Source organism: Lycium ferocissimum, chromosome 6 (assembly GCF_029784015.1).
Source record: "Lycium ferocissimum isolate CSIRO_LF1 chromosome 6, AGI_CSIRO_Lferr_CH_V1, whole genome shotgun sequence".
NCBI lineage: Eukaryota > Viridiplantae > Streptophyta > Magnoliopsida > Solanales > Solanaceae > Lycium > Lycium ferocissimum.
Window position 1 is genome coordinate 24,224,613 of NC_081347.1, and position 15,601 is coordinate 24,240,213.

Below are 15,601 nucleotides of genomic sequence, written 5' to 3' on the forward strand. Positions count from 1 at the left end.
AACCCCAAGAATTTAAATCCTGGATCCGCCTTGGGTGATGGTGGGTGGGGTGGTATTGAGTGGGGTGAGTTGGGATGGGTGGATATTTCTTAATAAATAAAATTCACTAACCAACCAAACATTAGAAAATAAGTAATAAATTCACTTACATTTTCCTGGTGAACATATGATCTTGCTAAACCTTGTGAACATTGACTTAATCTTTTCATCATCTTTCATCACGAAAGCTTCATAGTCATGTTGTAGTGCATCAATCTTTTTTTCTCAAACTTTGGAAGTTCCTTCATATTTAACTTTCAACTTGTCCCACATTTCTTTAGCAGTTTCATGAGTTGAAATTTTTCCATACTCTTCTCCACTCACCGCAGAGTAAAGTAGACTTATAGCTCTAGCATTAGTAGCAATTACCTCTTGTTGCACTTTAGTGATATCAAAGGATTCAACATCAACCTTGGCTTTGGGATCCTATGAGCCAGTAAAGGGGAATAGCCTTTGTTCCCTTTTTTATTACTAGTCATGCTTGGTAATCAGTTGACTGGACAAAGATTTTGAATCTTTCCTTCAAGTGGTTATAGTGTTCACCATTGAAGTATGGTGGTCTAGTTGTAGAATGCCCATCATGAAAAACAGTTCCGGGAATATGATATTCAGCCATTTGATCTTTCCTCACGTGTTGTTAAGCAACTTAAAATAAGGCCTTGCTCTGATACCAATTGAAAGTGCAAGAGGGGGTTAATTGAAAATTTTTCGTTTGGTAAGTCGACTTTGTAAACTCAATAGTCGACTAGGGCTTATACATGAAAGTAACTTGTAGCAGTGTTGAAAGTAAATTTCCAAAAAGTAAATGACACCAAATATTTTATACTGGTTCAGATCCAATGTGGAACCTAATTCAGTCCCCTTGGTTTGCAAGGGTGTTCTCTGCAGCTCTTTTGTAAAGGTGTTTGGTACAATGGTTCGTTTGAATGGAGCTCCTACGTCAACACTCAGACTCTTGTAATCTTGTGATAAAATACCTCACCAACTATAATTATATCCCTCCTCTTTTTTTTGTTTACACAGTAAATCACTCAAAAATACAATGCTTATGAAATGTAGAGCAAAGACAGTGAGAAGGTTGAGACGAAGTACAAATGTATTCATTTGCTTAAGCCTCTATTTATATTCTTCAGAATATAGCGGTTTGGCTTTTCGAGCAGAGAAGGCAACCCAAGAATTGATCCTTGGAAAATAGAAATATTGAGGATCCTGATTTTCCAAGAATAAAGCAAGAGCATTCAATGTTGATTGACTTTCATATCTTCAAGTCTTCTAAGCAGCTTTCCTCGTGGACAACTTTGATTAGAATCTCCAGTTGTAGTTTCCAGCTTTCCTTCTATTAGGATCTTCGATTGATACTGATTTAGGATCTTCAATTGATTGCTTCCTTAAATTCTTCTACTTGAAGTAGTTCCTTGGTACATGTTTCTTTAAATAAAAGATTCATTGATTGACTGCTTTTAATGTAGGCGCGCCGAGATCTTCCTTCTATAGAGTACAATTTTTTCTTGAATATTTTACTTAGTGAGGACTTTCTTTGTTTTGGGCTGGTTGACTCTACTATAGCTTTATTGGGTTGTATGAATCAATAGGCCTACTGTCTTCTTTTCAAAGCTCGTCCAATGAACTTGTTGAAGTCCTTGAGTATTTTCCTGCAAATAAACACTTGTCATCATTAAAATCTTAACAATCTCCGCCTCTTTGATGATGACGACTAAATACTCATAAGAGACATAGTCAACTTCCCTGTTTTATAACTGACAAGGTTGCTCCTCCCTGAATAGTTGAATAGTTGACTTACCATGTTCTCCCCCTTTGGCATCAATAAAAAACAAACAAAACAAAAAACGCACAACACAAGTAGCATAGCAAGCATTATAAACAACCAAGCAAAGAAATATAGTGCTTAACCGGTCAGCACACAAGCAGCGAAAACAAAGCATCTGGACTAATGTTCAGAGAGAACATTGTTTAAACAGACCAAGCAAAAAACAGAGAACACGTCATCAACTACTCCTGCTGCTGCTGCTTCTGTTGCTGCAAGATAGGACGAAGAAAGTAATCCAAAGTGTTCACGATGGCATCGTTCAAGGCCTCAAGGGATTCTGACATTTTGGTAGGGAAATCCGTTGCACATGTCTAAAGCTTTACAAACAGCTTCACTGTTTCCTGGACAATTTGATCGAGCTTCACCCTGACCTAGCAATATCAGCACTTGTTTCCTTTGGAGATTCCCTTATCATCTCTATGCTGAATAAAGTTGAGGCCATTAAATCCTTAAGAGATTCAAGTTTTTCTTCCATAGCTTCCAATTTTACAAGGACCCGGGCTGCGGATCAGGAAAGTAGCTCACCCTGGAAGTATAAAATCAAGGCCTCAGATCACTCACGAGGTCAAGATGTCGAACCGGCAATAAACTCTACACCAAGGAAAAGTGCAACAAGTGTAGTATGAGTACAAACACACGTACTCATAGGTATCATAGGCCGACAACGAAGTTCACATATATAAATAGAAAGAAGTTGACAAGTAGAGCAGATAAGTAGTCAAGAACAAGTCATAAAACACATCAAGTATAAGATCAGATGATAAGTATAAGCTGCCAAATCAACAGTTAAGAACAAATGAATGTATGTGAATGTAATACGATGCAAATGCAGTGCAACTGCAGTGAGCTGCCACACAGGCCATACTCTATGCAAGGAGCTACCACAAAGGCTCTTCTCCACCGTACGCACATGCTAAGGGCAATGCCTCAATAGCCATGACTCATAGGATGCCCGCGAAGTCCATGTACACACTCTTTCTCGCTCCGGTATATGACCTTGGATCACGAGCACTCATCCCGCTCCGGTAAAGATCACGGATCATAGCTCTCATCTCGCTTTTACACTCTCCGACAGAGACCTCGGAGGCTACACTCTCTCACTTATCATCATTTCCAATCACAATTCGTATTAGATCAATCATATATAATAAGGAATGCATGCCATGCATGATATCAACCTCGACAATCAAACACATCGAAGTCTCAATAGTTACTTGCCATGAAATATAAATCACAACTCATTTCATTTCCATTACCCTTACCTTTTCATATTATAAGTGAGATATCAAGAGATAGCTATGAGTACAAATAAATCACAAGTATATCAAACATGTCCACAAGCCCACTCAACAGCTAACGATACCAACCTAATTGGAATCACCTCCACACCTTGCCCGAAGGCCTATCATGCTTTCCCTATAAATAACTACCATCTACATATGCTTCGCTAATCGGACTATAACCATAGGGTAAGGCGTAACCCACCTCGAAAGCCGAATAGTTGCCACGAACCTCAAGCCAAAGCCTTTCCTTTTCGAATAGCCTCGCATCGATCAAAGCCTACCAAATAATTATTCTACCTTAGATTACGAAGCTAAAGATACCCATACTGCCATATACCCAAACCAAAATCTAAAATGACCTTAAAAACGAAACCCAAGCCCAATAGGGCAAAATCAGAAATTTATGTTAAAAATGGTTTATCCAAAGCTTAGGAAGTCCAAATAGAAAAATACCTCAAATGCTCTCTAGCTTAAAACCTAAACCTACCTAAACCCCACAACTAAAATAAATGCCGCCAGCCATATGCCCACCTCTTCTTGTGGACAGCCTCCACCGGATAATGTACCACCAATACCTTTACCTTTACTTGATCCTATAACAACTACAACATCCTATAATACCAGTTTCCACCTCTAACTACTCCAAACACCCCAGATAAAAACAAGCCCAAAAACGATCCTAAAGTCTTGCCTGCCGAGGAATTATCACAACCAAAATATGCCAATCTTCTTAAACCTACTACCCCAATTCAAACCATACCACATATTACAATTTTAGCCAAAACTGTCCAATTCAAAGAAGAAGATCCATCTATTACATGGAATTCAAAGGAGATACAAAGGATGATTTTAAAGGAAGATTTACAATATGCAGTACTGGGAAAATTTTCTTATGACATCATTAAAATAAAACAATTAAGAGATATTGTGCCAATACAATGTGGTGTCAAAGGAAAGGCCACCATTTGCCTGTATATCCTGATTCGTTTGTCTTTATTTGAGGACTATGTGAGATTCTTGTCTACTTCAGCATATTACCTGAAAGGTCAAGAGTGACATTGCCAGATGAGACCTTTGATATGGGACCCATGGTTTAAACCAGAAGAAGAACATCTATTGCAGTAGCTTGGATAAGTTTCCCAGACTTACCCCCTAATTTTTTTTCCCAAAGAAGCTATTTTTCAATGGCCACAGCAGTTGGGAAACCACTAACAGTAGATCTAGCAACAACAAACAGGACAAGGCCAAGTTGTGCAAAAGTCAAGATTCAGATTGATCTACTAGCAAAACATCCCAGTAGAATTAACATAGCAGAAGTTGATGAGGAAACTGCGAAGAACAAATCAAAGTGGATAAACATAAATTATGATTACTTACCAAAGTACTACAAACACTGCAAATTACAAGGGCATGGGGAGGCTGAATGCAGGGCTCTAAATCCAAAACTGCAAAAGAAACATAGAGAAAAGTTAAGACAACTGCAAGCAGAGGAGGAAGCAGCCAATAAGCAAACCAAAATAAATAATTGGGGAGGATGGAACTAGCAGGGGAAGTAAGAATGGATGAAAAGGAGAAACAATAGATATGTTAGAGACAAGTCTGGGATGATAATTGCAGAGGTTGGAAAAGAAAACAATAAGGATATCATGCAAATCAGTAATGCTTTTGCAGCCTTGGAGGATGGAAAGGAGGAAGACACAACAATTAAGAGTGCAAAAGTAAGCAAGGAGAAAGAGAATGTAACTGACAAACAAGAAGGGGGACAATGAGTACTAAGGAGTGGATTGAGAACAGCTTTCATAAGAAACATAAGCAAAACATTGTTGTAACAGAACCAGAGCACATAACATACAGTAGAGGAAGAAGAGAACAGAAAAGGGCATGGAGACATAGAAATGGTGACCAAAAAAGGAGAGGAAATACATCCAACAAATGTAGAAGAAGGTATAGAAAGTGAAGAACCAAAGAAACAGGGGATATTGTAGTTATCAGCATATCAGAGATACAAGTTGAAGAAAGGGAACATCAGCAGGACAGTCCAAATAGAGAAAAGGAGCAAGACACCAATGTTAAATGGGACACTGGACAAGAGCAGCCTATAGAACCTGTAACGCAAAAGCAAACCAATGTCAACAAAAATCCACAACAACAAAAGAAGGGAGGAAATAGCAACAGTAATAAGAAAGGGGGCAGCTAAGAGGAGAAATTTCAGGCATCAGATGGTAGAAAGGATCTAGATGGGCGGTCTTTGGAGCAACATTATTAGGAAGCTATGAGGCAAAGGGATATATCCCCAAAGTGTTACAAAGGTTTAGGCAGAGGCAAAAAGAAAACACATAGGGACACAAGTGTTCCACCTAGGAATGGGTTTCAAACTAGAAGTGCTTTGCATAAACCTAATGTTTAATGATGAATGTAATGATATGGAATATTAGGTCAGGAAATACCATGGAAGCCTTTCCTAGTTTAATAAAATTGCACTTGAAATACAAATTTGGTTTTATTGGGATTCTGGAACCTTTCAAGGATCATGGTGAACTGGAGGATTATAGAAGACAGATAAGTATGCATCATGCTATGCTAAATGAATCTGGAAAGATATGGATATTTTTAGATGAGATGTTTGAGGTGGAAATTGTATTGGATCATATCCAACACATTACTATGAAACTCACTATGCAAGGCATGCAAGAAGGGCTGATGATTACTATGGTATATGCTAATGCACTCAGGTGGAGAGGCTGGAGTTATGGGAAAGTCTTGAAGAGCTTGCAGATAATTTAAATATACCATGGGTGATAGGGGGTATTTCAATGTGATAACATCAGAAAAAGAAAAATATGGAGGCTTACCCAAGATATTTAAAAACTCGGGGATTTCAAGTCTTGCATCGAAATTGTGGGATGTATGATTTGGGTTTTAAAGGGAGTAAATTCTCATGGTGGAATGGACAGAGTGGGAGTGATTGCATTTTTAAAAGATTGGACAGATGTTTAGGGAACCTTTTGATACAGAATGTATATCCAAACATTGAAATTGAGCACTTGATCAGAACTAGATCATGCCCCAATGCTAATTTCTTATTCTGGGAATGTGGAACCTATCAAGAAGCCTTTAAAATTCCTTAACTTCTAGGTAAAACATGATTCTTACTTAGACACTATTAAGGAACACTGGAAGGCTGATTTCATGGCAAAACCTTTAATATTATTCCATCATAAGATGAAAATAGTGAAGGCTGCTTTGATGGCATGGAGTAAGAACAATTATGGGAACATTTTTCAGGAAATAGAGTCTTTGGAGGATGTTATAAAGGTGCATGAAGAGCAGTTTGAAATTAATCCTTCTCCTCAGAATAGGGAGAAGTTACATAAAGACCAGGCAGAATTGAATAGATAATTACATCTTGAGGAGGCTTTCTGGAAACAGAAAGCAGGGATGCAGTGGTTTGATAATAGAGGTAAGAACACAAAATTCTTTCACATCTATGTTCATAGTAGAAGAAAAAGGCTTCACCTTAAGAGAATACAGGACCAAAATGGGGTATGGTTAGAGAAGAAGGATGACATAGCAGCAAAAGCTATTAGATTTTTCAAGGATCAGTTTGTAAAGGAACCAGACCCTAGTAACTTTGATATACTAAAGCATGTTCCAAAACTGGTCACTGAAGAACAAAATAGGAGAATAACAGAGATGCCAACACAAGATGAGGTAAAAGAGATTGTTTTTAAGCTGAAGGGAGAAAATGTAGGGGGACCTGATGGTTTCACTGGCTTATTCTATCAACATTGTTGGAGTATTATTGGGGAGGATGTTACAAATATGGTTAAAAGCTTCTTTTGTGGTACAGAACTGCCAAGATTTGTAACCCATACAAATCTGGTATTATTGCCAAAGAAGGATTTAATCAACACTTTTTCAGACATGAGACCAATCAGCTTAAGTATCTTCATTAATAAGGTTTTCTCAAGACTGATTCATGAGAGAATGGCAGATGGTCTTCAGAAGTTGATTTCTCCTAATCAAGTACGTTTTGTGAAAGGAAGGAGCATTGTGGAAAATGAGTTGTTGATACAAGAAATTGTGTCAGACATTATATTGAGAACCAAGAGTGCAAATGTGGTTACTAAGCTAGACATGGCAAAGGCCTTTGACAGGGTCACATGGTTGTTCTTAACAAAAGTCATGAGATAGATGGGTTTTTCAAATATGGTTGTGGATATGGTGTTCAAAATAGTTAGTAACAATTGGTATTGTATTCTCATAAATGGTCGACAACAAGGTTTCTGCTAGTCAACTAGGGGTGTAAAGAAAAGGGGCCCATTATCCCCTACTTTATTTATTTTGGTTGCAGAAGTACTGTCAATAAACTTGAACCAATTACATCAACATTCACAATTCAAGGGTTTTGGGCTGCCTAAATGGAGCCCTAATATTAATCACTTGGCATAAGCAGATGATATAATCATCTTTTTATCAGCAGATGTCATTTCCTTGCAAATGACAATGGGGGTACTGGAGGATTATGAGAAAGCTTCAGGACAGAAGATCAATAAGGAGAAGAGTGCAGTGTATGTTCATCACAGGTAACAAGAGATGTGAAGGCTATTGTGGAAGTGGCTACAGGGATTGCAAGAAAGGATTTTCCTTTCACATACTTGGGATGTCCTATTTTTTATAGTAGAAAGAAGAAGGATTATTTTAATCCTATTCTGACTAAAATAATGAATAGACTCCAGTCATGGAAAGGGAAGATGTTATCTTTTGGGGGAAGGGCAGTTCTAATCAAACATGTACTACTAGGTATGCCAATGCATTTACTTTCAGCTCTGAATCCCTCAGATAGTGTCATAAAACAAATGCATAAACTATTTGCACAATTTTTTTGGAATAATACTGCTGGAGGAAAAAATAGACATTGGTCTGCTTGGATTAATTTGTGTATTCCAGAAAAATAGAGGGAGGTCTGGGAAGATCTTTACATGATGTATCTATGGCCTTGTATTATAAAATATGGTGGAAATCAGAACTGCAACATCCTTATGGAAGAATTTTATGAGTAACAAATATTGTAGGAAAGAAAATGCAGTAACAATGCAATGGAGGTATGGTTCTCAAAACTTGAAGAAGATGTTGCAGGATAGAGATCTAATAGAACCACATATTTGGTGGCAAATTAAGAGTGGCAATGTTCTTTTCCGGTATGATAATTGGACAGGACTGGGAGCTCTGTATTATATTACAATAGGTGACACTTTTAATGATAGGATACAAAATGTGAAGGAAATGGTTGAAAATGGGGCATGAATTGTGGAGAAACTTGGGACAATACTGACTGGAGACATGGTTCATCACATTGTTAACACTATCAAGCCTCCTATTTTAGAAGAGGAGGACACTCCTAGGTGGATACTGGATAGTAGGGGAGATTTCTCAGTCAAATTTGCCTGGGAATACTTGAGACTGATGGGTCACGAGAATGAAATCTTTAAATACATATGGGTGAAGGGACTACCTTTCAAGATATATTTCTTCATGTGGAGGTGTTGGAACTTTAAGGTGCCATTGGATGATGTGTAAGAATATGAATATTAACTTGGCATCTAGATGTTGGTGTTGTTCAAGTCCTAAGGTGGAGACAATACAACATGTTTTTGCTAGGTCTTTTTTAGCTAACAGGACTTGGTCCTATTTTGCTTCTTGTGCAGGTATCAATATAGAAGGACTTCAATTACCGCAGATTATAGTTAAGTGATGGCAACAATCTACTGATAATAGATTGAAACCAATTTACTATGCTATACCTACTATAATTCTTTGGGAACTATGGAAAAGAAGGAATGTTTACAAGCATGGGGAAGAGAAGATTGTGGGAAGATGTATCTACGAGGTGTATGCTATAATTCAGAACTTGGTAAGATTTAGAAATCCTTCAATACAACAAATCCCACACAGATGGAAGGACATGATTGAGCTACTGGAAGGATACAGAAATAAGGTAAAACATAGGATAGTGGTGTGGAAACCCCCTCTCAGTGGGTGGATATTATGCAATATTGATGGCGCATCAAAGGAAAACCCTGTAAGAGGGTCTTATGGTTTTAATGTCAGAGATGAAGAGGGTGATATAATTTTTGCTAAGGCAGAGGAAATAGGGCATGTCACCAATAATGAGGAAAAAGTTATAGCACTATTGGAAGCTTTCAGATGGTGCAGAAGCAAACACTTTGATAAGATCATCCTTCAAACTGATTCACAGTTTGTTCAAAAGATCTTATCTGAATGGTGGAAACCCCCTTGGAGTCTAGCTAATTGGATTGATGAGATTAAGGAGATGGGGAATGGAAAAGAGGTTAAGTTCACACATATTCTTAGAGAAGGCAATCAACTGACCGATGCTTTGGCTAACCTAGCACTAGATAGTGGAAATCTTTGAATATGAATTTTTCATGGTCATGGAGGTTAAACTAAGGAAAATTGTAAACAGTGATATGTCTCAGATACCATATAGAAGGATTCAGCTCACATAGCAGGAATTATAATAGCAACACACTACAAGCTATTTATACAGTGGATAAGGGAGATTGGAGGAACAACAACACAGATCCAACACATAAAGTACACAAAAGGAACAATCAGACAACAAAAGAGATGTGCAGGGCTTAGACCTTACCTTTTTCTTCAGATGAAGGTATGTCGGAGCTCAGATGATGAAGAAAAAAAAAGCCATATATCTTGGAAATGCTGGCAAATTCCACTCATACCAAACAAGAAAGCAGGAGTTAGAAGCTGAAAAGGACATAAAATCATAAGAGCAGATTTTTGGAAACATACTTGAGCTTAATGGAGGCCAATCTTCAACTTTCAAAGAAGAGGAGGTGAGTCAGAACCTCAACGGGTGTGTAAGAACACCAGGCAAGGCTTTCATCATACTCACGACGTCAGAAAGCCCATCGGAACGGCGGCAACTTTAGAGAGAAGCTAGAGCTAGAGAGACAAAGGCAACTTAGGTCGAAATGAATGTCATGAGTTGCCTAATTCAATCTTCCAATTTTTATCTCTTTTTTGGTTTTATTTGTTTTATTTTATTTTGTTTTTTAGACTTAGGAATGGGCCTTTTAATTGGGCCAATCAGACGAGTTACTTTTTTGCATTTATTTATTAATAAAAGCCCAATTGGGCAAATTAATTCAAAAAATAAAGTCCAAATACCAAGTTTCATATCAATCCAAACCCAAATAAGCATTAATTTAATCAATAATCGAAAACCCCCAATTTTAGAGAAAAACCCTCAAATTTTCATGTCAAGATTCTTGAGTAAAAGAAGGATTTCAAGCTTAGGAACTAATTACCCATTGATTAGATGTTTAGAAACCAAAGAAATTTCTCAACCAAACTCATTTGGATTAAAGAGACTCATAAAATCATTTTAGGGTTTTATAACCTAAATCCCTAATCTAACTCATAATTTCTACCATAGATTCCATATTTTAAACATGTTAAAAGCATAAAAGAGTATGGGCAACTTACCCCATAGATGAATCCCAAGAAACTCCACAAAATCGCCCCACAATCTCTCTCTCTAAGTCTCATGTTTGTGAATGGAAAGACTAATCACGAAATGGGGAAATAATAAAGGTTTCTGATTCAGCGATCTCGCATCTGCGGACAATTCCTAGCAGATGCAGGATCACATTTGCAGAAAATTACCCGCAGAGGTGAACCCACTTAAAAACTGAAATCTCACAGGTGCGGAGTCCTGATTTCAAGTCCGGTCCACCTGCGAAAAACCCACCTGCAGATGAGGTCCAATACCCGCAGGTCTTGCGCATACCAGAAACCAAAAAAATCTGGTTTTTCACCAAGTTCACACCGAAAGGCGAAACTCATCTGAGACCTCCTGGATATAAAACAAATATGCATAACACTATAAAAACATGCCACGAGCTCCCTCGCACCCTTGGAATTCCCAAAATAGGTCATCTTGACCCGATCAAGCCCAAAAACCAATGTTTCCAACCCAAAGACCAAAACACCCCCGAGTGCCTCGGGAATCAAATCGAACACCCTACCAAGTTATAATCGACCTTCTAGAGCAAATGGAATCGACAGAAGTCCCAAAAAGAACTCATTTACCCAAAAGTCAACTATTGGTCAACACTTTTTCACTTATTCAACTTAAAAGCTTCTAAAGCTTCTAACTTCTTCAAATCCCATCAATGTTCACTGACTACCTCGGGAACCAAGCCACCCATCCCCGTGGGTCACAACCACTCAAACGGAGCTAGGGGAAAGGTCAACGGGGTAAAAGGGTCAAAAGATCCTAAACGAAAAACGGATCGTTACATCATATACCAATTAAACAACTGTTCATCCTCGAACAAAAAAGAGAGACGGAGAAGGAAAGTACCTGAATTAGTAAAAAGCTGAGGATATCTACAACACATATTTGCCTCGGTCTCCCATGTTGTTACACCTCATACTTTTGTACGTCGAGTTTTGCCGTAGGCTAATCGACGTAGACTCGAAGAGCATGATTAGTTTTTCGATTATAAGCTGGGACTCGTAAGTTTAACAATGTTTCTGCCGGTATTGGCACCTCGTCTCTCACGTGTACGTGTCCTCACCATCTGTGACAGAATAGGAATAAAAGTCAGATACCAATTTGAATCGTCTAGATACCAATTTGAATAAAATAGCATGAAAGGAGTGAAATAATTGGAAGTTTCTTAAATTTCCTAAAGCCTCTCGTAGATAAGTACAGAGCTCATTGTACCGATCCGCAAGACTCTACTAGATATTACACTTATACTCCTAAGATCGATGAACTTAAGGCTCTGATACCAACTTGTCACGACCTAACGCGTGGCTCGTGCGGGCACCCACACTATCCTACCTGGTGGGCGAATCCTTCTCTTAAAGCTTTTTTACTTAACATTCAACATACGGAAGTAAACAGAGATAAATAGCAGTCTTAACTCATATTTAAATAGTGCAGAAATATTAAATACACATAACCCCAAGAATGGTCTAAAATCGTACAAGAGCCACTAATAACAAATACATAGTCTGATAGAGGAAATACAGCCTTATAAACTAGATAATGTTGTCTTAGAATAAGAAAGAAGACAATAAGTAAGAGGAGCCTTCGGGCTGTGGATCAGGCAAGTAGCTCCCTGAAAGTCTCCAGTCAAGCCCTCAGATCACTAACGAGGTTGGGATATCGAACCAGCAACAACCTCTACACTCAAGAAAAGTGCAACAAGTGTAGTATGAGTACAAACACAAGTACTCGTAGGTACCACAGGCCGACAACGACTAGGTCACATATATAAATAGAAAGAAATAGACAACTAAAGCAAATAAGCAGTCAAGAACAAGTCATAAAACACGTCAAGTATAAGATCAGATGATAAGTATAAGCTGCCAAATCAACAATCAAGAACAAATGAATGTATGTGAATGTAATATGATACAATGCAATGCAACTGCAGTGAGCTTCCACACAGGCCCTTCTCTATGCAAGGAGCTACCACACAGGCTCTTCTCCACCGTACACACATGCTAAGGGCAACGTGTTACACCTTGAAAATTTTTCCGTTGATGCACAATGAATAGACTAACGAAAAGTGAGAAGTATGCGGTGTTTCAATAAGTAATAAATAGCATTTGATGATTCTAAATTAGATTTCAAAGACATTTGAAGTAGGAGACGAAAGTTGTTAAGGAAAGTAAGGTATATGTCGTGTGTCGGGCAAGATTTACGAGTATCGAATTAATGATGACTTAATGAAGTTTTGGAGAAGAGTTATAACGTCCCTTGGATTGTTAATGAAGTGTTCAACAAGTATGAAGAAGGTTCCATAAGGATTGGAGATCGAACGAAACGACGGAGATCATTTCAGGGGGCAGGGGTTATACGACCGACTTATACGGTCCGTATAATGTTATACGGTCCGTATAAGGGTCCGTATAACACCCAGCAGAGTTGGTGGCTGCCCAGTGGTGAACCACGACCACTTATACAGGCCGTGAAATGTTCCACGTACCGTATAAGTGTCCGCGGAAGTCCCGACGGGCTGAATTCTAGTGTTTGTATAAATAGATGCCTTGGGATCTTTTACTTCATTTATCATCTTTTACAAGTATTGAGAGCTCAAATACATTTCACTCAAGTCTAAAAGAACACAAAGGTCAAAGGCTAAAAAATCAAGTGTTTATGTGTTAGAAAGCTTCCAAGGGTTACAAGACTACAAGAAATCCAAGTGAAGGTGAAACTAGGGTTTTGCTCAAGTGAGGTGTTTGCACCCAAGGTTCATTCCTACACCATCTAAGGTAAGTTTTATGACATTTCCATGTTGTGTAAGGTGTTTGAAAGTTGAAACACTTGGATTACAAAAAGGATATAGAAATGGGTCATGAATGTGGGAATAGTGTCACTTTTGAATAGATGTTTGGATTGAGTTATGGTTCTTGATGCATTATGATTATAATCATGTTATAAATGATATTGAGAACATGGAATGGACATTGTATATGAATGAACGTAATTGTGTGATATGACCATGAATATGGATGAATCGAAGTGAATTGAGAAGTAAGGATAATGTAGTTGAATAAAGGCTATTGTTATGATGTTGTGAATGTTAGTATTGATGTTTGGGAGTTGATATATGATATGGAGGAAGTTGTATAAATAAAGGAGATGATGTCCGATTTTCTCTAGATTTAGTCATGTATGCTAAGTCATCGATTTCCTAATGTTAGTATGTACTCTAATGAAGGTAGAAACGTGAGCATCGAAGAAGAACGTGCAAGTAATAGAATAGTTGAACGAAGAGGTATGTAAGGCTAACCCTTCTTTCATAAGGCATGGTTCTTTGGCCAATTATCTATCCTTCTACAAGCCTACGATATTCTCCAATGATCCTATCTCTAAAAGCTACTAAGCTCACGATTCTCAATATGATACGATTGTACTAAGTTCCTTGTATGACGAGTAATCCCTTAAGGATAGATGTGATGAGCGACGATAGTAATAATGCTAAAGATGTTTATATGTATATGTGCCTATGTATGGCTATTATGAAACCCCGAGCTTATATGGCCGGGTAAAATATAGTGAATATGTGTATATCTATATACGATGATGCGCGCGCACCACTACAGATGGGTACGTATAACCCTGAGCCTTGGTAGGGCCAGGTATGTATGACACTGAGCCTTGGTAGGGCCAGGTATGTGAAACACCGAACCTTCGTGGTCGGGTATGCTATATGAATGCTATGTATATGACATCAATATGAATACGAATATGTTAAGTATATGTAAATGCTAAGTAAAGGCTATGTATGTGCAATGTATATGATATGAATATGAGTATGAATGGAAATATGAATACGAATACAAGAATGGATACGAAAGGTAAATGAGTACGGATACGTAGACGGATATAGGTAAGGATGTATGTACACGGATACGCAATAAAAATGGAATGTCCCTATGAAAAGAAAGTAAGTGCTATGACGATGATACTATTATCTCCCATCCTATGCTATTTCATATTTTTTCGATTATGATTTCATATTAGTGTTGATCATGCTTTATATACTCAGTACAATCTTCGTACTGACGTCCTTTTGTTTGTGGACACTGTGTCATGCCCGCAGGTGGCCAGGGAGACAGACTTGATCCATAGCTTTATTATCCAGAGACTACATAGTGGAGCTCCATTTCATTCGGAACTACAGCTTTTGGTATTGATTCTTTTGTGTACATATTTATGGGTATGACGGGATCCTGTCTCGCCTATATGATATGACATATTCTTCTTAGAGGCTCGTAGACATGTGTATATGGTTAGATGTGTTCGGCCTTGTCGGCCCATATCTTGGGATATTATTATGTTAGCCTTGTCGGCTTAGATACATTTATTTGGGCATAGTTGTTAATGTTGATATAAATGAATTGTCGCCCAATGAGATTTGAATGATGATGAATGAAAAGTATAATTTAGCCATGTGGCTCACCTAGATGAAATGTGAAAGTATGTTAAGAGGTGCCTGGGTGGGTTAGCACCGGGTGCCCGTCGCGGCCCTCCGGTTGGGTCGTGACAAAAGTGGTATCAGAGCAGTTCAGTCCTAGGGTGTGTCTACGAGCCGTGTCTAGTAGAGTCTTGGTTATGGGTGTGTTGCGTGCCACACTTATAAACAAGAAGCTGCGGGCATTTTAGGAATGAATGACCTTCTTTCTTCATAAGAATCGTGCGATAGAGCTATGATATAAGAAACTTCTTGTTCCTTAACCGTGTGTTATGTATTTCAGAAATGCCTGTAAAGAGAAAGGCTACAGCAGCCCAAAAGGGCAAAACAGTGGCAGAAAAGCGGGCCGAAAGAGCACCGCCACCGGTAGTAGAGGAAAGTGAGTCCCAGAGTGCGGCTCAATCTCGGTC

At 38.4% G+C, this 15,601-nt stretch overlaps 1 long non-coding RNA gene across 2 annotated transcripts; it reads right to left on the reverse strand.

Annotated features, from left to right (window-relative positions):
* Positions 1–979: 979 nt before the first annotated feature.
* On the reverse strand, positions 980–10,209 carry LOC132059538 (uncharacterized). Of its 2 annotated transcripts, XR_009415629.1 has the most exons (4): positions 9,824–10,209; positions 4,528–4,595; positions 4,300–4,427; positions 980–4,188 (listed from the first exon to the last, which is right to left on the reverse strand). It is a non-coding gene; the product is annotated as an uncharacterized LOC132059538 (long non-coding RNA). The 2 variants fall into 2 exon arrangements; XR_009415628.1 differs by having other exon boundaries at positions 4,300–4,595.
* Positions 10,210–15,601: the final 5,392 nt, after the last annotated feature.